The sequence below is a fragment of the Scylla paramamosain genome, chromosome 4 (genome assembly GCF_035594125.1).
Source record: "Scylla paramamosain isolate STU-SP2022 chromosome 4, ASM3559412v1, whole genome shotgun sequence".
NCBI classification, from domain to species: domain Eukaryota; kingdom Metazoa; phylum Arthropoda; class Malacostraca; order Decapoda; family Portunidae; genus Scylla; species Scylla paramamosain.
The window spans coordinates 6,891,867-6,915,000 of NC_087154.1; the positions used below are offsets into that span (position 1 = coordinate 6,891,867).

Here is a 23,134-nt window from a genome sequence, read left to right on the forward strand (position 1 = left end):
CTTTCAAGCCTCAACACCAAGGATAACAGGCAAACGTAAACATAAGCGAACATCAGCCAGTTCGTCTCTCTCTCTCTCTCTCTCTCTCTCTCTCTCTCTCTTTCTGACCCTTCGTCTTTGCTCCACCACCTTTATCTCTCCTAGGTGTCAAGGACCTGCAACTCCCAGACAACAATATTTGCCGGAGGGATCAAATTGGACCCTAGGAAGATCTATTTCTGGTGGCGCTCTTCCCCGTGGCTGGTGGCGGCGCGGCGGGGTGCGGAGCGGCGAGGCGGCTGGGAGGAAATAGCAGGGATAAGAGAGGAAGGCACGATGTTCGAGACACGTGGATTATGATAAGTGGAAATGCGTGTTTGCGAAGGAAATGAAAGAGTAAATAAAAACAAGACGGGCACACATTAATGGTAATCTTAGGTAATCATGTAATCGTGCTCTCTCTCTCTCTCTCTCTCTCTCTCTCTCTCTCTCTCTCTCTCTCTCTCTCTCTCTCTCTCTCTCTCTCTCTCTCTCTCTCTCTCTCTCTCTCTCTCTGTCTAATTAGTATTGCAATTTTCATCTTTTTCTTATAATTAGTATCGGTATTATTTTTTTTCTTGGCATATTATATCATCATATTTCCTCTCTTCTTGCATATTTTCAGTTTGCGGTCTACTTATTCTACGTAAACTTTTGTTGTTCTTGTTGTTGTTGTCATCATTATCATTGCTATTGTCAGCATTATTATTATTATCATCATCATCATTCTTCTTCTTCTTCTGCTTCTTCTTCTTCTTCTTCTTCTTCTTAATAATTATCATCATCATCCATCTCTCTCTCTCTCTCTCTCTCTCTCTCTCTCTCTCTCTCTCTCTCTCTCTCTCTCTCTCTCTCTCTCTCTCTCTCTCTCATATAGGAGATAAAAAATTACACTATTCACTTCTTGCTATTTTTTCACGCGACTGCACAATTGATCTATGTTAAATTTAGTGTTGCCTTTAAGCCACGAGAAGGTGTAACTGAGGGGTCATATGTTCACTGTGCACGAACAAACATCCTTTACTGCCTCTCACCCTTGCATCTCGTAAATATTAGTTCTCTTGTATCCGTTGCATTCTTTTGATGCACACACACACACACACACACACACACACACACACACACACACACACACACACACACACACACACACACACACACACTCTCTTCCTTTCCACAGTTCGAATATATATTTAATGGCAGTGCTCGTATCATTTATAGAATTCGTCTTTTATCATTCACATTCTACCTTACTATTATTTCATTTTTCCTGGTAAATATATAACTTTAAGTTGAAATATTTTGGAGTAAAAAAATTAATTAATTTCCAGTTGATTAAGATGTGTGCAATATCTTAGCTATATGACTTCTAACCATATACTTATCGACATTTCCTCACTAATTTGCCTTTCCTAGCGACCATAGAAGATTTTGTTTACCATTTAATTCTTCTGTCTCCATTTTCATGTATTCTTTATTTTATCTATTTATTTTTCGTAACAGCAGTGCCGCACGAACCTCAGATTACTGTGAAGGGAGCGACAGAAAATTTCCCCACACAAAGGCTCCTTGTTATTTATTGCACCTCGTCACGTGTTGATCCTTCGCACATTCCTTTTAGCATCTTCATTTCTTCAGTCTTCATTCTTGTTTGCGTGTGTGTGTGTGTGTGTGTGTGTGTGTGTGTGTGTGTGTGTTAATGACACGTGTCTTACATCTTTATAACGAGACATCTACCAAGTTTCTCTCATGAAGATCTTTCATTGCGTTTGCCCTTCGTTTTCTGTGTCACCAGGGCGGCCTGTCATAGCTGCCATTCGTTTCAGCACTTGTGGTCTCTCTCTCTCTCTCTCTCTCTCTCTCTCTCTCTCTCTCTCTCTCTCTCTCTCTCTCTCTCTCTCTCTCTCTCCCTCTCTCTCTCTCTCTCTCTCTCTCTGTTTCGCATCACTTTACAGCACTTCCTGATCGTTGTTCGCCACACCAACAACCCCCTTCTTTTCCCTTCTTCGTTATCATCTGAACGTTAGTTTTCCTTCTTTTCAATACATTTCACCATAATCAACTGGCTATAATTCTCCTGCAGAGCAAATAGGTGATATCTTTCAACTTTCTTCATTCTTTATCGCCAGCGCGTCTATCCCACACCACCACCACCTCCACAAATTTTTTTCTCATCTCTCTAAGTAGGTCGATGTCTGTCCTGCTTTTCTTTTACTATCTTCATTTTTTTCCATCAGCTGAATTAAAATAAAGAGGAGCAGAGGGAGATTTTGACTACTAACATCTAAAAACTGAGGATGGGGATAATTTTTATGTATTTGTAAGAAGCAAACCGAGCATTACTGTAGGCCCTGAACGGCTTACAAAATGTGATTTATAAATTAAGCAAAATTTTATTTGCGACAGTGATAAAAGTTTATAAGAAATAAGTGAAAACAAAATTACATTAATTTCAATTTCCGCAGCCCCAATTGACAACTGTTAACTTGTGAATTCAATTACCTACTTCTAAAAAGCGGACCCCTCTCCTTGTTTGTCTGGCAGCCCTTGACCCGCTTCGGCGCCGCCAGCACGCATGTACTCGTCTTCCCTTCACCAGTATTTTGACCTGCGTGCGAAAATAAAGCATATTGGTACGTACGTGCGAAAACAAAGCGCGAATTCATTCTATTTACGTGATGCTGGAGTTAGTGTCACAAACAGCATGTATGAGTAGGGAGGCGCAGCGCGTGGCAATGTGGCGACACGATAAAATACGACTTCACTTTGGCTTTATTTTCCACGAAATGACGCACTGGGCAGAGTGGAGGTTACTCCGGTGCACTAATAATGGAACATGGAGAAACGGGCATTGTCTCTACAAAAACCCGTCACTGAAAGCAATACATGAAGGGCAGTGAATCATCTGGTGGATAATGGAGGCGAGACGAGAGGGGAGTGATGGAGGTGTAGCCGCCAATACGTGTCCCTCCCTTGACCAAAACACACAATGCAAACACAATGACTTCTCCTGAAATACGAGTGATCTTTTCGATCCAAAATACATTTTCAATACGTTAATACAGTTCAGGGAAGAGGAGCTTACTCTCGCCCACAGCAGAACGCATGGGAGGACTGCAGGGCTGTATCTACATTCATGAAGCACACACGATGGCTAATCCTCAGCTTCCGCCACCATAATTCAAGGGTCAACAAGGGGAAAATATGAAAACGCTACATTTTTAAAGATAATCAAAGAACACGTGTTACAGCAAAACAAAGACACAGCAGTAAAAAAATGTCAACTCTTAAAACGAAATTACTAACGAAACCATCACATTAATGAACAATGAAGCTGACTACAGAAAAAACAACCAAGGAAAAACGCTGGTGTAAAATAAGAGCACAAAGCAGGAGCACGTCACGCTTCACTACACAGGGAGCGAAGTGTCCGGCCTGTTTGTTTAGTGAGGAGCGAGAGTAAATGGGGACACTGCTTACCTTACTCGTCTGGCGGCACCACTAGCAGTCTCAGGGAAAAAGTACTGTAAAGAGAAGAGAAGCTACTGATTACTCTCTTCTTAAATTTCGTTATCACCTATTCATTTATTCACTTTATATATATATATATATATATATATATATATATATATATATATATATATATATATATATATATATATATATATATATATATATATATATATATATATATATATATATATATATATTATTTTGATTTAACCTGAAGAAAAAAAGTCTATAAAATAAAACATGCATCAGCCAATAAGATGTAACAAAGTGTATACATTGAAAGCTCTTAAGACAACTAAGTTTAGATGTGTGTAGCGAAGATCTCATTCAGCATACTTAAGTTCCTCGCACTATTTTATCACCAGATGGTTGTTGCGAGACACTGCCTGGGAGGTGTGGTCAGGCAGGCAGTGCAGTGAAGCCTGGCCACGAGTGTCAAAATGACCTCACACACACACACACACACACAGTTTTGGTGCGGTGGACCGATGAATCAACTCAAGAGCGGCCATGTTTGTTCTAAAATACTGTGTCAGGAGTGGGATTCGAACCCACGCCCGGAAGACCGGACTGCGACCTGAACGCAGCGCCTTGGACCGCTCGGCCATCCTGACTCATGGCAAGTAAACAAATATACACAGACACATACACATAGCAGGCATGCACACACACACACACACACACACACACACACACACACAGAAGTATACACTTTTCTATAGATCTCTGCTCGCCTTTTGCTTGGTTTTTCACTGATATTTTCTTCACTGCACATTGTTTCCATCGTAGCATTACTCAGGGTGAAACACATCACTCCAGAGGGTCTCATTGTATACCACCACTTTTATGATCCATGATAGCAGTAATCGGTAACCTTCACTAGTTAGAAAAAAAAAAACAACAACAATTAAAAAGAAGAAAAGTTAATAAAGCACTGTCGAACGAAAGAAAGAAAAAAAAAAACATTGTCAAAGGATTAATTAATACATGGAGAAGACAGCAGAACAGAATATAAAAAAAAAAAGTGCATTCTTGAAAATAAACCACTCTAAGTGAAGAAAAGTCCACGTGTGTCTTCGGATAAATAGTGGCCAAAACTAAGGCAAATAATTAATTGCCAAAAACTATATTGCACTCAACATTTTTCCAGTGCCTTCATTTCCATTTTATGACGGCGGTGTGTAGTGCGGCAAGGTACACAAGGGAGTGCTAGGTCACTGCCATTTAACTTTTAAATCCAAAATCTGTTGCATCATGCAGTGTTTGATCTTTCCTAAAACTCCCTTCGAGCACGAAGAACAGTTTCCAGCTTTACTCTCCCTTCCCTCACACCTCGGCACCTAAAAGTAACCACGCGTCCAATCGTCGAAGCGTCCACAGCTCTGAACCAAACAAAGCCTGTAGTCTGTAACGCTGTGGTTTTTGCGACTACGTGAAGCCGACCTATCTCATCAGTTTGTGTTGCTGTAGGAAAGAACGCTGAATAAAACAAGACGTAATAAAGCAACACTACTACTACTAGTACTACTACTAATATTACAACAACTACTACTACTACCACTGCTACTACTATTACTACTATTACGTTATCACTATTATCCCTATTCTTATAATCGTCATCATCATCATCATCATTATTTAAAGGGCTGAGACAAAGATACCGCTTAATAGATGTACTACCTTACTATTACCATTATAAGCTAAATATGGGTCTTATTCACTACACTGACTGATTGAGTGAGCGAGTGACTGGCTGGTAAACATCCTCAGTGTATAACAATTTCCAGGCCAAGAATCTTAAGTCTCCATACAACACTGACTGACTGAGTGACTGACTGATTGACAGACTAAATGAGTGACTGGCTGCCACACCCCAATATTCGCACACAGGAAGGCTGATCAAAGGTAAAAGTCCAGTGGTAGGCTATACGGAGTTCTGGCGGACCCTCTCTCCAATCTGTTCCCTCAAAGTGGCTTCCTCCCACCACTTCCTCGCCACGCCTACGTGTATGCCTACAGGCCCTTACTGCACACAGACATACAGACACACACACACACACACACACACATATATATATATATATATATATATATATATATATATATATATATATATATATATATATATATATATATATATATATATATATATATATATATATATATATATATATATATATATATATATATATATATATATATATATATATATATATATATATATATATATATATATATATAAATATATGACGTAGCAACGCAATATGTTTACAGGTCTCTCTCTCTCTCTCTCTCTCTCTCTCTCTCTCTCTCTCTCTCTCTCTCTCTCTCTCTCTCTCTCTTTTTCTCTTTCCTCCATCTCAGAGTGCAAGGACAAACATGGGATTGTAGGTATTTGTGACTCTCACTCCGCCACAACACCAGCACAGCCACCTTTGACATCTACAAACACACACACACACACACACACACACACACACACACACAGAGAGACACACAATACACAAAGATATCCTACCGACGTTGTTGGTGGTACTGTTATTACTATGAGAGAGAGAGAGAGAGAGAGAGAGAGAGAGAGAGAGAGAGAGAGAGAGAGAGAGAGAGAGAGAGAGCGTGTGTGTGTGTGTGTGTGTGTGTGTGTGTGTGTGTGTGTGTGTGTGTGTGTGTGTGTGTGTGTGTGTGTGTGCGGTGCGGTGCAGTGCGGTGCGGTACAGTGTGGTGTGGTGTGGTGTGGTGTGGTGTGTGTTTGTGTATGTGTAGGGAAAATTTGAAAAGGAAAGATAAAGATTGAAAAATAAGCAAAACAAGAGAGAAAAAAGAAAGGAAGGATGAAAGACTAAAAATATAAAAAAAAGACAAAAAAAGGAAAAAAAGGAAAAAAAAGGAAAAAAAAGCAAAAAAAAAAAAAGACAGAAAAGAAAAAAATGAGGGACATAAGAGAAGAGGAAAAACTTAAAAAAAACAAAAAACGAAAAGACAGGAGGCAGTGGCGTGGGAGGACAAGTGAGAGGAACATGACGACAGCCAACACTCAGCGTGGGATGCCAATAATACACACACACACACACACACACACACACACACACACACACACATATATATGCTTTGTTTTCTTAAACCCAGGAATTAAACTAAAGAATTAGCCAGACGTAAGCTTACTCAGAAAAAACCGGAGTAAAAAAATATGATGAAAGCGTCCTTATCTTTCCTAAGGCTTGTTTTCATGATAGAGAGAAATAAAAGGGGAAAAAATTAAGGATTGGTTCTACATTTTTGTTTGAAGCTTCGCCCGTGTTCTGATTCCCCATGGCGAGTGTTGGCTTGGGGTCGTATGTCAATAGTTCACGAGGGGCTGACCGAGGCACTCTTTCGGCCTGGAAAAGGAAAGTGTTCAGCCTCCCACACAATCAACTTTTGTTGTGTCATTTCAGAATTCGTTCGTTAAGAAGAATATTTTATTTTAAAGTCTGGTGATAAATGCAAGCCAATGGTGTTTAGTCTAAACTTTGCTGGCGACTATGTTTGGGACGAAATTAGGGAGAATGTTCGGTCTCCCGAGAACATGATTAATTTTTGCTGTCTTTTTAAAGAGATCTTGATCGTTATGAAGAATTATGTTCAAGATTGGCTGATAAATTAATGCTTTTTGTGTGTGTGTGCGTGTGTGTGTGTGTGCGTATGTGTGTGTGTGGTTAATGATGTTTAGTCTAAGGTTTATTGGCGTTTATATATTTTTTACCGGTATGTAAGGCAAAAGTTAAAAAGTAAAAATCATTGGTTAGGTTTGTAGATTACTATATTGTATATTATTTTCATCTATAATACCTATCACAATCACAATCAACTTTTCTTGTGTCTTTTAAGAAAAATCGACCGTTATGAAGAAAAATTCTTGAAAGTTGACAGGTATTTTTTTTTTTTATGATGTTTGAAATATAGTCTATTGGTACTTATGTTTGGGACCAAGTGAGATATCAAGATAAGTAGGAATCAATGGCTATTTTTTGCAAAGCACGTTGTTTTATATATATATATATATATATATATATATATATATATATATATATATATATATATATATATATATATATATATATATATATATATATATATATATATATATTATTTTTTTTTTTTTTATTTCTAATACGTACCACAACCAACTGGGACAAGAGTAAAGCTAAAACATGTGTTATGAAGCACAGATGAATGCATAATGAAGCAATATTGAAATATATACATCCCTAATATCACCAGAAACAAGACAACGTATTGAACTGTGTACATCTCTAATAACGCCGAAAATAAGGCAGCGTACCTGGCAATCATCCAATTAAATATGTAAAAGCTTCTTTCCAAGTCATTCTCCCTTCAAACATACTGAAAGCAAACTTTGTCCGAGTGGGTGTGCTCAGTTAATGAGACTTACATTAAGAGAAATTTTTACGTAAGGAACTTCCCACGTTATGAATTATATTTGGCAAAGTAACTGTAGTGTTAAGCCAAAGCTGCCTGGGAGGGGAAGGGAAGGGGTCGTAATTTTAATCTGCCAGGCGCCATCACCGCCTCGCTGCGCTCTCAGGCAGCTTGTGACTTGTAATAGTTAAAAGCCTTTGCCTCAGTTACCTTGGGGGAGACAATATTAATTAACTCTGACCTCTGCTGCATGACTATTTATACACCAACCATTCAGAGTTAAGGTGAACCAGTTACTCGGTTCCAAACCAATTTAATGCATCTAATGTAGTGAGAAGAATTTATCATTCTACAAATACTGATTTGTACAATAAAGAGATCCATGGAACAATTATTGCTAGTGATTAAAGCATATATATATATATATATATATATATATATATATATATATATATATATATATATATATATATATATATATATATATATATATATATATATATATATATATATATATATATATATATATATATATATATATATATATATATATATATATTCTTCATTAGTCAAATATCTCAATTGACTTATATAGTACAATCTACGGGATGTTTACTTCATGTTCGGAATATGTTAAGTAATTTCTTCAAATTTTCTGTGCAATAACCCTTTATTTTTACATATTACGTAATAATTTTGTTACATGAACGTTAAATTCATCACGAGCACCGCTAACCTCATCACCTTTCCCATTACGTGAACCGGCCATCACTGACACAACACACCCACGCTTCCGTGCTGCGGTGAACAGAAACAATGCCAGGCGCTCGATCAAATTAGCATCCAGAATAACAGAGTAAAATAAATAACAACCTGCCCAAACGTCACTCTCGCCAGCCTCCCACTCCCTCGCTCCAGCAGGCGCCCCTCACACTCCAGCGTGGCGGCGTGGGCGCTTGCAAACATTACTAGCTACGGGACAAGCTCTTTAGTGATGTAAATGTTAGCGCTTGCCAGTAAATACACGTAAATAAACACACACACACACACACACACACACACACACACACACACACACTTTTCTATTAACGAGAGAGAGAGAGAGAGAGAGAGAGAGAGAGAGAGAGAGAGAGAGAGAGAGAGAGAGAGAGAGAGAGAGAGAGAGAGAGAGAGAGAGAGAGAGAGAGAGAGAGAGAGAGAGAGAGAGAAAATGCCAAGAAAAACAGAGACCTGATGGCAGTAAAGGAGAAAAGTGATATGGTACAGGGAGAGGTGGTGGGCAGAGATGACGTGGGAGTTGGAGAGAAATAATAAAAAAAAAAAGATTAGGAGGTCCCCCCACTGAGCCACACCAATGCACCTACACGACGACCAGACTTTGCACGGTTACACACAACTCTTTTTTCCGCTGTTGCCAACGTCTTTCATTTTACTGCCTTAGAGAGAGAGAGAGAGAGAGAGAGAGAGAGAGAGAGAGAGAGAGAGAGAGAGAGAGAGAGAGAGAGAGAGAGAAACCCACTTCATGATATAATATAAATTTGTCATCACTCACCCCAGCGTTTAGAAACAATGCGTAAGGGGACGAGGAGCTGGAGACGTGAAAAGAAGAAAAAAGAAAACAAAAAACATTACAATAATCAACAACAATATCAGGTGTGGAGGAGGGGAGTTCACCTGACGCTGCCGCACCAGGTTAATTAATGCCGGTGATCCACGCACACTTCCCACGCTAAGCCTACAGGTAAACATTTAGTGGTGTATGATTCTGCCAACAACAAGTAAATATCGCTTTACACTCGACGCCAGAACAATCAATGCGGTGGCGGAACAGACGAGATCGGCTCACTCTTTGGTGGTCACGACGGTCTGGTGGTGATATCAAGTGTGTTATTTCCTGGTTCGATTCCCAGACGCTTCCTCTGGGGGCTTCACTCTTTCGATTAGTTTCTTAGTGTTGAAAAAAAAAAAAAAAATATATATATATATATATATATATATATATATATATATATATATATATATATATATATATATATATATATATATATATATATATATATATATATATATATATATATATATATATATATAGATGCGAGACATTATTTAATTGACCTACTTGTTTCTTCTAGTTTCCTCCGTCAACGCCAGAATGAAAAATTTCTTTTTCACTTCCATTTTTTTCCCCTCAGCCAGTCTTCCTGATACGTAGAAGATGAAAAAGAAACACGTTCTCTTATTTCCGGAGAGAAAGCTCCAGTCTTGTGAAACTTGTGGGGCACAAACATAAACGAAAACAAACAATATGTGTGTGTGTGTGTGTGTGTGTGTGTGTGTGTGTGTGTGTGTGTGTGTGTGTGTGTGTGTGTGTGTGTGTGTGTGTGTGTGTGTGTGTGTGTGTGTGTGTGTGTGTGTGTGTGTGTGTGTGTGTAATAGAAAATTACAACATAAAGTGGACGCAAATTAGACTGAAAAATAAACAGGTAAACATTTGCTCTCCAAACAAAGGAATGACTATGTTACATAAGCTCCACTTGTGTTTCTCTTCCATCCACGTAATAGTCAATTAGAATGAAATGTCAGTATTGCCTTCTCCTAGACGTGAAGTAGAAGTGGTGACGTTATTTTAGTTCATAATAAACACATTGTCGTAAATCTTATTACTTCACAGTTTACCTTTACTAGTGCGGCGAATGAGAAAGACATTCTGCTATAACGATATTAGAGTACAACGTTCACAAATAATTCCTTAATATTACTACAAAAAAGTGCATAAATAAAAAAAATAAAAAAAATCAACAAAAGCTCCATGTTGTTGTCGTAAATGGTATTATTAAGGCGAATAAGAAAGTTACTTCGCTATTACGGTATAAAAGAAGTATTGATAAGTATTTCTTTAATATTACTACAACGAAAATTAAGAAATCTAAATGCATAGTAACCAGAAGCATAAAAACAAGTTAATAAACCTTGTAATACGTATAAGACAAAGTATACGTAGACCTTAACACTAATATTTCACACCTACGTATATATTTCACAGCTAATAAATTCGATGTCCTTGAGAGCAATAAAGAACTTAAAAAGAGGAGAATTCATTATTGATGTGTGACAAGTCTTATGGAACTGTAAAGCAGGTCTGTTCTCAGGCTGAAAATAAGGTGCGTTTTCAAATATTTTTTCGTCTATATTTAGCCTTCAGAGGGAAAGTGAGAGACAAAAAGAATATTAGCAACAATTCCAAATGCTGACACCTTGATGCCCCACGCTTGACCTTCCGTGAATTATTTTTACGTCATGATTCGTCTTTTTTTTTTTCTTTATTTCATGTTACAACGTTATTTTCCCTTTTTACATTCTTATTTTTCTTATTTTATTTATTCTTTTTTAGATTTCAATGTTAATGGTTCAATATTTCGTAGTGCTAGTTTTCGTTGTTATTTTCTTTTTCAGTTCTTTTATCATGTTACTTTTAATTTTTCAGTCCATGTGGATATTTATCTTATATATATATATATATATATATATATATATATATATATATATATATATATATATATATATATATATATATATATATATATATATATATATTATTTTTTTTTTGTATGTATATAATGGCATACTTTATTTTTCATTGTTATTTTCTTTTCAATACTGTAATGAAGTTACTTGATTTCAATTCATGTTGATATTGGATTTTTTTGTTTGTTTGTTTTTTTATTTAAGAGCATATTCACCTTTTTTCCCAGTTTCATTGGTAGAAATAGCCGTGGAAAGAAAAGAGAAAATTACAAGGTTCACGTGCCATCCTAATCAGAGGACACTGGAAATATACCTCCTAATTGTTAAGACCTTATCATCATCATCAAAGTGTCCTCGTACAGCAGGTAATTACAGCATTCTATTCTGAGTTCCAGTCTGCCGCGCCTTGCACCTAAATATATTTGGTTACCGTTGTCTGTTCCACTGTTAATCTATTTATATGCCAGCCACACTTCCCAGGAATCAGACGGGTAGACGAGACAAGGCACCCTTCTCTTGTCCACCCACACACAACCACCCACCTATCCACACTCACGCGCACACATATGCATACAGACACCGCTCCCCACCAACACACACACACACAAACACACACAACCATTCCACGAACCAACTTTCCCTGACAGACACACACGGATACACATAATACACACACACACACACACACACACACACACACAGACGCCACTCCCCACCAACTAACACACAAGAACATAACATCATGATAAGATAAGGAGACAGCGAAAGGCCGCTTAACTACACAAGACAACTCACGCACGCAGATCAAATACAACGTCATCTTAGTTTATGGTGTCATGCCAACGAAATAATTTGTGATGTACGAAAGCGAAAACCTTACACATTTCTTCATATTCATTTGCACGTTATGCTAAATTAACGTCACATGTTTATAGTTCACTCATCCAGTTGTGGTTAATTGCCGCTGCTGCTGTTGTTTTTTTGTTTTTTTCTTGTTGCTGTTATTATTATTATTATTATTATTATTATTATTATTATTATTATTATTACTATTATTATTATTACTATTACCACTACCGCCACCACCAATAATAATAATAATAATAATAATAATAATAATAATAATAATAATAATAATAATAATAATAAAAAATCATGTGATAACATTAACAATAATTAAAATAAAAATAGTAAAATTCATAAAAATAATTAATACATTTTTGAAGCGAGGAGACCAGTAATATTTTGACCTTTCTTCTATTTCAGATTAAGGAAGAGCAAATTGTGTTGTTCAGTGAATCAAAACATCAGTTCCATCATCTGCCTCCTCAGCACAACCTTTCACACAACCATTCCTTTTCTTCAGCAACACTCATCCTTCCTTCTCCCCTGCAATGAACATACTGAGAGAGAGAGAGAGAGAGAGAGAGAGAGAGAGAGAGAGAGAGAGAGAGAGAGAGAGAGAGAGAGAGAGAGAGAGAGAGAGAGAGAGAGAGAGAGAGACGTACGTGCGTCTGTGGAACGCATTCTTGGCCTCGGGTATGTGTAAGGACTGTCACAATCCCTGTTATCTTTCCAAGAAAGTGGACGGCACACTGATCCCAGAAAGATTTTAAAGATTTGGATTTTTAAAAGGCCTCGAATACTTACCCGACCTATCCGAAATCGTCAGCAATTAAATCCTCTCTCAAAACCCTTACCTTGCTATACCTTGGTACAGCACACCAGAAGTCACCTCAATACCAGATCAGTGTTGGCGTAGAAAACACAATTATTATATATAATAACAAAATATATTTATAATCATGTTAACTTACAGATAAATTGAGGTAGTGCACATTAAAGGAAATTAGGGAACAAATTTCTACCTTAGAACAACACAGGATAATTCCCACTCTCAGTTACAACACATTTGCCTTTTACTCAGGCTCTTATATTGCCTCCCTTGCTGCTCAAAGGTACACATCAATATATGACATTCCCGTCACTTCACAAAGCACTAAAAGCCTTTTACTCTTTCACAGACCGCTGGAATATTTTCCCCAGCTGCAGGAATTTTCCCAAGACGCCGTCACCTGTTACCGCGTCACCAAATAACAATTCCCTTATCTTATCTCCTCAAACCTCACCAGACATCACCACCATCACCATAGTTCATCTATAGCACCATAACACCATCCCTAAAGACACCAATAACACCACAACATCAGCACAACCCCAGCCACAAAATGGCTGCCTCTCAGCCCCAACGCTACCCCTCAGCGTTACCTCACCAACACAACTCACCAACCAAATATCAGAGAACAAGAGCTCTTGGTACCACAAAAGACTCACCAACCTGATCCTGGGTATCAGGGTTACGCCTCCACATCGCCAGTACCTCCACACACCCACTCAATCACCACAATAACACCCAAATGTATCCTCTGAGAACGCCATCCTTCCGTTCCCCTCGGGGCCTCCTAGCACTCTGAAATTCTGCTAACTCAGATACGAAAGCCAGACACGTATCGCCTCTTGCCTCAACGCATTCCACCTTCAAATATACCTTTTCCCTTACATATACATACATATAAAGAACTTAAATTAAGAAGAGAATAATATTACATGATATAAAATGAGTAAATAAGCCTTATGCTAACTTATAACCAAGAATAAAGATACGTTTATAAGGAAAATTTAACACGGGGAACACTAAGAAAACGTGTTCCTTTTCAGGGTAAACTTGGCCAATAACATGGCAGGACGATCTCGGTGTTGCTATGTCCGGGGCTCAGAAATTCAAAGTGAGAGTGAACGCATGGCTTGGTGGTAGCAGTGACAGTGACACTAATGATTGAAAGTCTATATAAGATCGTGTAGTTTAAATAATTCATTAATCTTTCTATATATACTATTTTAACATGGTTAGATTTTATGATTGGTAGTCTCTAAAGCTATTATTAACTTGTAAAACAACCGCTGTATTGTGCATTGTACACTTATGATCTTGTATATGTGGTATAAATAAATAAATAAAAAAAAGATAGTGAGTTTTCAACGTGCCTTGCGAGACACGAATGTTCTGTACGTACTAATATTCTACGTCTATGAATATCAATAGGTTTCTCACCCTCGGGTGTAATAAACTGAATAAATACTCTCTCTCTCTCTCTCTCTCTCTCTCTCTCTCTCTCTCTCTCTCTCTCTCTCTCTCTCTCTCCGGGATAATGGTGCAGGGAAAGGTGAGAAAGGTGCAGGAGTTTCCTTCCTGTAAGACCATGAAATTTCCCAGTAAATATGGTTCCTCTATTATACATGTAATGTTATACATAACATCCTTCAAGTTTCCTATGATCATAACACGTTACAAGAAGGTACAGCAGGAAGCAGAAGTCACTGGATTGAGCTCATTATTGCCTTACAGACTGACGCACACTTGCGGGCAGGACACACTGAGTGTACACCCGAAGCTCTCACAGGGAAAAGTTCTCTCTCCTGCTCAACTTCCTCCTGTTGCTACAAAATTGCTAGCGTCCACTCGCAGCCACTCACAGCCAAATGGTGCACCATGCACAGGGGACTGAACAGTCTCCAGCAGACACTGCCATCTGACCATCCGAGGGATCCTTTAGGGGGGAACTGGGCTCTTCCATGGCAGTGTCCGGCGAATGATGCGTTCCTTGGACGCTACTACACACCCTCCGGCAGACACTGCCATCTGACCATTAGTGTGGCCCTTTAGGGGAGAACTGGGCTGCTCCGTGGCAGTGTCTGGCGAATGGTTAGTGGCTTTTGGTCATGACGACCTCACATGCCCTGTGAGGGACTGCAAGGGTGCACGCCACTGCCCACTGGTCTTAAATGGACCCTTAAGGTCCATTTAAGAGGTTGAGAGAGAGAGAGAGAGAGAGAGAGAGAGAGAGAGAGAGAGAGAGAGAGAGAGAGAGAGAGAGAGAGAGATAGAAGGGACATGATTTAGAACTAGGGAATCAGAAGGGAGAGAGGTACAAATGGCAAGATAATCTCAGACTGAAACAAAACTACGTACAGTCTTCCACCTTCCCCACACATTTGCCTCATTTTTTTCCAACATAAGAATATGTCTTGTGAATAAACTAACAATCATAGTTAAATGTCGGTATAGGAAAGCTCCTCTATGATGACATTACTTTTGTATCATATTCACCAAATATAGAAAATTAATAAACAATGAAATACGATGGAATATCCCTCTGGTATTAGAGATGGACAGAATAGGAGTGAGAGAAAGAAGGAGGGAATGGGGGAAAGAGAAAGGAGGGGAAGAGGGGAGGCATGCAGTTAGCAAGATCAGAAGAAGAGTTAGCATGAAAACAGCGGTAGAAGATAGCAAGAGATGCAACAATGGGGCGATAAGAAAGAGGCTGAAGACAGTCAGTTAGAAGAGAGGAGATGATAAGAAGAAAAGCTTTTGATTCCATCTTGTCTAAGACAGCGGTATGAGTGGAACACCCCTCCCCATACATGTGAAACACACTCCATGAGAAAAACTGGCGGAGACGACTCAGAATGCCTAACTTTAAAGAAGCTGTTTTAGTTAGAGACGATATGTGAAGCTTCCAGTTTAGATTGTAAGGACAGTCAGAAGATATTCAGTGAAGAAGAGTGGGTCAGTTGAGTGTCAGTGAAGAAGAGGGGATACTTATCTGAAAAGTTTTGTCAAGTTGATAGATGGAGGAATTGAGTCTTGAGGCACTGTACAATACTAAGTTTGCATTGCCCAAATTATAAATTTTAGAGAAATCAGAAGTCAGGCGTTCTGTGGCTTCCCTGTGTGAAGAACTGTTTACTTCCTGATGGGTTGGACGTCTACGAAGAGACTTTGAAAAGTGCAGGATGGTACCATCAGCGTAGGAGTGGATAGGACAAGAAGTTTGCTTTAGATCATTGATGAATAATAAGAAGAGAGTGGGTAACAGGACAGAACCCTGAGGAACTCCTATGTTAATAGATTTAGGAGAAGAACAGTGACCGTCTACCACAGCAGCAATAGAACGGTCAGAAAGGAAACCTGAGATGAAGTTAGAGAAAAGAATTGAAACCGTAGGAGAGTAGTTTGGAAACCAATGCTTTGTGCCAGACTCTATGAAAAGCTTATCATGTCTATGGCAACAGCAAAAGTTCACCAAAATCCCTAAAAGAGAATGACCAAGACTCAGTAAGGAAAGACAGAAGATAACCAGTAGAGCGGCTCTGATGGAACCCATATTGCGCATCGGATAGGTTATGAAGTGATAGATGTTTAAGAATCTTACTGTTAAGGATAGATTAAAAACTTCAGAGAGGCAGGAAATTAAAGCAATAGGACGGTAGTTTGAGGGATTAGAACGGTCACCCGTTTTAGGAACAGGCTGAATGTAGGCAGACATCTAGCAAGAAGGAAAGGTAGATGTTGATAGACAGAGTTGGAAGAGATTGACTAAGAAAAGTGCAAGCACGGAGGCACAGTTTCGGAGAACAGTAGGAAAGAACCCACCCGGTTCATAAGCCTTCCGCGGCTTTAGGTCAGCGTGGGCATGAAAAACATCACTGCGAAAGATCTTATTGGATAGCATGAAATAGTCAGAGGGTTAGAGATGTTTCTATTCTAATCTAAAACTGAGTATGTAGTCAGATACGGATTTGTTGCTATAACTGCATTATTTGCATCTTAGGCACTTGTCGACTTCATCAGTTTGCTTCTGAAATTGTAACCATAACTCTGCTGGAACTAATCTGAAATGAAACTCGATACTGCTGCATGTAGCGCTCATATATATTTATAATGCTGGAAGAATTCCTTTAGAAGAAACAATAAATGCAGGTATATTTTCGGCAACCTTGATGTGTAAGTAATGAAATCAGTCTTGTTTGAGTTATCCAGCGACAAAAGTGTGGAGTATTACTAAGAGTGCTCAGCTGTCTGTCCCTTATGTCACTTATGAGTTGCGATTTTATGTTATTTTCCATTTTAAAAACTGGGAGAAGCATTGACAGAGCGAGGACACAGCATGAGGAGTCGGCGGCAGGCAGCGTTGGCTTTATAACACTGCCCAAAAATTCCAGTTATCTCCCACTTCTTCCTCAAGCAGCGGAGAGCTTGGATGGTGCAAGTAACGGAGACGCTGAGCCACGCGACAAGGAAACATTCAAAACTACAGAAGCCAGAAACCAGCCTTGAAGTAATCCTGACAGTAACTATAAATTAAGCACCGTGATACAGTGCGACTGTTGCAAAGGGCACACTGGAATGCTCATCAGTATCAATGTCTTACAAAGGGTGCAGTGCAACGCGAGTCAGTATCAGTATCTAAAAATACTGTGTCAGGAGTGGGATTCGAACCCACGCCCGGAAGACCGGACTGCGACCTGAACGCAGCGCCTTGGACCGCTCGGCCATCCTGACTTGTAACTGTTTACTACCCACCAATGCAAGACAGACAGACAGACAGACACACACACACACACACACACACACACACACACACACACACACACACACACACACACACACACACACACACACACACACACACACACACACACACACACACACACACACACACACACACACACACACACGATGTGGAAATTATTAGGTTACGTAATATGTATATACCAAATTATTACATAAATAGGCCAACACAATTCAAATATGTTTTGTTCATGCAAAGTACAAGTTCAAGTGTGATGAAGAAATCATCTTTGTTTTTAAGGATGGTGCTTCAGTATTTTTTTTTTTAGTTTTATATATCAAATTTTAGTTCTATATAATATTAATAAGATACATACACATGAAAAATGTAAAAGTAGTTCATTTCCTGTATAGTACAAGTTAACACAGGCTTTGTGTAACCGGACCAGCCTGTATGCATGACCTAAACAAGTATCTGTCCTTCATTAATAGAAATGTCAAAATCTTTCAAGATCATTGATGAATCAAAATCCAATAAAAAAATAAAAAAATCCAACTGAGATGCCGGTCCCAGAAGAGGGTGCAAAGCGGAAGTAAAAAATTGAAGGATAAGTGTTTTAAAACCTACTTCTTGAAGGAATTCAAGCTATAGTAAGGTGGAAATACAGAAGCAGGCAGAGAGTTTCAGAGTTTACCAGAGAAGGGGATGTATGATTGGCAATACTGATTAACTCTTGCATTAGAGAGGTAGACAAAATAGGGGTGAGAGAAAGAAAAAAGTCTTGTGAAGCGAGGCCGCGGGAGGAATGGAAGGCATGCAGTTAGGAAGATCTGAAGAGTAGTTAGCATGAAAATAGCGGTAGAATATAGCTAGAGATGCAACATCGCGGCGATTGAGAGAGAGAGAGAGAGAGGCTGAAGGCAATCAGTTAGAGGAGAGGAGTTGATGAGACGAAAAGCTTTTGATTCCACCCTGTCTAGAAGAGCGGTGTGACTGGAAACGCCCAGAGATGTGAGGCATACTCCATACATGGTCGGATAATGCCCTTGTGCAGAGTTAGCAGCTCGAGGGATAAGAAAAACTGGCGGAGACGTCTCAGAACACCTAGCTTCATAGAAGCTGTTTTAACTAGAGATAAGATGTGAAGTTTCCAGTTCAGATTATAAGTAACAGACAGACCGAGGATGTTCAGTGTAGAAGAGGGGGACAATTGAGTGTCAATGAAGAGGAGATAGTTGTCTGGAAGGTTGTGTTGAGTTGATAGACGGAGGAATTGAGCTTTTGAGGCATTGAAAAATACCAAGTCTGCTCTGCCCCAATCAGAAATTTTAGAAAGATCAGAATTCAGGCGTTCTGTGGTTTGCCTGCGTGAAATGTTTACTTCCATGAAGGGTTGGACGTCTATGAAAAGACGTGGAAAAGTGCAGGATGGTACCATCTGCGTAGGAGTGGATAGGACAAGAAGTCTGGTTTAGAAGGTCATTGATGAATAATAAGAAGAGAGTGGGTGACAGGAAAGAACCCTGAGAAACACCACTGTTAATAGATTTAGGAGAAGGACAGTGACAGTTTACCACAGCAGCAACAGAACGGTCAGAAAGGAAACTTGATATGAAGTTCCAAAGAGAAGGATAGAAGCAATAGGAGGGTAGTTTGGAAATCAAAGCTTTCTGACAGACTCTTTCAAAAATTTTTGATATGTTCACCAAAATCTCTAAAAGAGGATGTTTAAGAATCTTCCTGATGATGATAGATTCAGAAACCTTAGATAGGCAGAAAATTAAAGCAATAAGACGGTAGTTTGAGGGATTAGAACGGTCACTCTTTTTAGGAACAGTCTGAATGTAGGCAAACTTCCAGCAAGAAGGAAAGGTAGATGCTGATAGACAGAGTTGAAAGAGTTTGACCAGGCAAGGTGTACGCACGGAGGCACAGTTTCGGAGAATAATAGGAGGGATCCCATCAGGTCCATAAGCCTTCCGAGGGTTAAGGCCAGCGAGGGCATGGAGAACATCATTGCAAAGAATTTTAATAGGTAGCATGAAGTAGTCAGAGGGTGGAGGAGAGGGAGGAACAAGCCCTGAATCGTCCAAGGTAGATTTTTTAGCAAAGGTATAAGCGAAGAGTTCAGCTTTAGTGATAGATGTGATAGCATTGGTGCCATCTGGTTGAAAAAAGGAGGGAAAGAAGAAGAAGCAAAGTTATTGGAGATATTTTTGGCTGGATGCCAGAAGTCACGAGGGGGGTTAGATCTTGAAAGATTTTGACACTTTCTATTAATGGAGGAGTTTTTAGCTAGTTGGAGAACAGATTTGGCACGGTTCCGGGCAGAAATATAAATTGCATAAGATTCTGGTGATGGAAGGCTTAAGTATAAGTACCCTTTGTGGGCAACCTCTCTATCATGTATAGCACGAGAACAGGCTGTGTTAAACCACCGTTTGGAAAGTTTAAACCGAGAAAAAGAGGAATGCACGCCTCCATTCCAGACACTATCACCTCTGTTATGCGCTCAGCCCACAGGGACGGGTCTCTGGTACGGAAGCAATAGTCACTCCAAGGAAAATCAGCAAAATACCTCCTCAGGTCCCCCCAACTAGCATAGGTAAAACGCTAGAGGCACCTCCACTTACGGGGATCCTGAGGAGGGATTGGAGCGATAGGATACAGATATGAGATTGTGATCGGAGGAGCCCAACGGAGAAGAGAGGATGACAGCATAAGCAGAAGGATTTGATGTTAGGAAAAGGTCAAGAATGTTGGGCGTATCTCAAAGACGGTCATGAATATGAGTAGGGTGTTACACCAACTGCTCTTGGTCGTGGAGGATATCAGAGTTGAAGGCTACTTCACTAGGATGGTCAATGAAGGGAGAGGAAAGCCAAAGCTGGTGGTGAACACTGAAGTCTCCAAGTATCGAGATTTCTGCAAAAGGGAAGAGAGTTAGAATGTGCTCCACTTTGGAAGTTAAGTAGTCAAAGAATTTCTTATAGTCAGATGAGTTAGGTGTGAGGTATAGAGCACAGATAAATTTAGTTTGAGAGTAACTCTGTAGTTGTAGCCAGATTGTGGAAATATCGGAAGGTTCAAGAGCGTGGGCACGAGAGCAGGTTAAGTCATTGCGTACATAAACGCAACACCCAGCTTTGGATCGAAAATGAGGATAGAGAAAGTAGGAGGGAATAGAAAAGGGGATACTGTCAGTTGCCTCAGACACTTGTGTTTCAGTGAGGAAAAGAAGATGAGGTTTAGTAGAGGAGAGGTGGTGTTCTACAGATTTAAAATTAGATCTAAGACCGCGAATGTTGCAGAAGTTAATGAAGAAAAAGTTGAGGGGGGTGTCAAGACACTTGGGGTCAATATCAGAAGAGCAGTCCGACCTGGGAACATTTGTGGTTCCCTCCCCAGATGGGGACTCCGAGGCTGGTGTAGGAGTCCCCATGACTTTGAATTTTGAGTAAAGGGTGTGTATGTAATTAGGTGCTTGTAGTTTTGCGTGAAGGAAGAAAATTGTCTTTAGAGCGTAGGTTGTGACTTCTCCCTTGTGTTGTTAGATACAAAGGGAAACGTTCAGTGAGGTCACAGCTGGGTTTAATGATAAGTTCACAGCATCCCCTTATCCAGTGCCTTAGACCTCACTGGGAGTAATTATCGTTTCGGCAGGTGCATACTGGAAGGAGCATTGACAGAGCGAGGACATAGCATGAGGAGGCGGCGGCAGGCAGCGGCGGCTTTACAACAATGCCTAAATATTCCCTTGATTTCCTAGTGCCCTATACCGAGCAGCGAAGAGTTTGGAAAGTGCAGGTAACGGCGACGCTGAGCCACAAGGAAACATTCAAAACTACAGAAGCCAGGAACCAGCCTTGAAGTAATCCTGATAGTGAATTATGAATAAACACCATGATAAAGTGCGGTTGCTAGAAAGGGTGCAGTGCAACGCGCGTCAGTATCAGTATCTTAAAATACTGTGTCAGGAGTGGGATTCGAACCCACGCCCGGAAGACCGGACTGCGACCTGAACGCAGCGCCTTGGACCGCTCGGCCATCCTGACTTGTATCCGTTTACTATCCACCAATGCAAGACACACAGACAGACACACACACACACACACACACACACACACACACACACACACACACACACACCTGAGACAGGCAGAGAGAGAGAGAGAGAGAGAGAGAGAGAGAGAGAGAGAGAGAGAGAGAGAGAGAGAGAGAGAGAGAGAGAGAGAGAGAGAGAGAGAGAGAGAGAGAGAGAAACCTTGAAAATGTTTGTTGAGCGGGCGATGTGATTCATGAGAGGTACAAATTACAAGGGAAAGGAGGAAGGGGGAAGGAGAATGAACCAAGAGAACTGCAGCATACCACCCTTGCTATTCATTAATCTTACTTTTTTTTTAAATATAAGTACATACATGTTCTGAATAAAGTAGGATGGTCTCAGTTAAGGGGAAAATGGTAAATGGAAGATACTTTAGATGGAATATACTTTAGAGTTTAATAAGCCGTGTATGATATGCACCTATTATAGGAGTAAAATAAGAACAAATGATATGTCTATTGAGCAATTATAGAGGAAAAATAAGAACAAATTCAGAGGAATGTTTCGAACTATTTGTTTTACAGATATTCATTAAAATATTAAAGAGGTTATGTTGTGTTTATCATATTTATAACCTACATGAATTCAGACAAAGACAGAATGTGCTGAGAGTAACAGACAGTATAATCAATATTTGACATATTAACAATTTGACATATTAACACGTTTATTTAAAGCACAAAAAACACAACTACAAACTATGAATTCAATCTGGACAGTCATTCCGATTTACACTGAGATTCAGGTTTCTATCATAAACCAGAAGCCAGTGCGCATTCCAGACAAGGATTTGATGCTCCAATAAAGCTGCAGCCGTAACGGTGACGGCACTGTTCTGTGGTGATCTCTGGTGGTGCTGCGTGTAAGGCTGATGCATAATCGTAAGGCTGAGAGGGTTCAGCTGAGACCGTAAATACCGTTGGCTTGGTGTATTACTTAGAGTGTTAAGCCGTCGATCCTTGATGCCGCTTAAATTCTGAATTTGAATTTGAGTTATTTCCCATTTATACTCGCTAGAAGCCGTGGCAGTGTGTGGGTGTACTGTACACCTGTGGGAACCAAAGCAAGAGGTGGCGGCGGCAGATGGCCGTGGCTTTGCAAGACTGCCTAAGTATCCCTTTGATCTTCCAGAGCAGCT

The 23,134-nt window shown here is 39.7% G+C and overlaps 1 long non-coding RNA gene and 3 other non-coding genes across 6 annotated transcripts in view; all 4 read right to left on the minus strand.

Annotated features, from left to right (window-relative positions):
• LOC135099564 (uncharacterized) overlaps nt 1-23,134 on the minus strand; it is a 226,580-nt gene that overhangs the window by 35,975 nt on the left and 167,471 nt on the right. For all 3 annotated transcript variants that reach the window (XR_010268142.1, XR_010268144.1, XR_010268139.1), the window contains 2 exons: nt 3,499-3,542; nt 2,525-2,626 (listed from right to left, as the gene is read on the minus strand). This is a non-coding gene — a long non-coding RNA (uncharacterized LOC135099564). The remainder of the gene's footprint in view (nt 1-2,524; nt 2,627-3,498; nt 3,543-23,134) is intronic.
• Nucleotides 4,062-4,145, minus strand: Trnal-cag (transfer RNA leucine (anticodon CAG)). Its single transcript has one exon. It is a non-coding gene; the product is annotated as a tRNA-Leu (tRNA).
• On the minus strand, nt 17,798-17,881 carry Trnal-cag (transfer RNA leucine (anticodon CAG)). Its single transcript has one exon. It is a non-coding gene; the product is annotated as a tRNA-Leu (tRNA).
• Nucleotides 21,863-21,946, minus strand: Trnal-cag (transfer RNA leucine (anticodon CAG)). The gene has a single exon. It is a non-coding gene; the product is annotated as a tRNA-Leu (tRNA).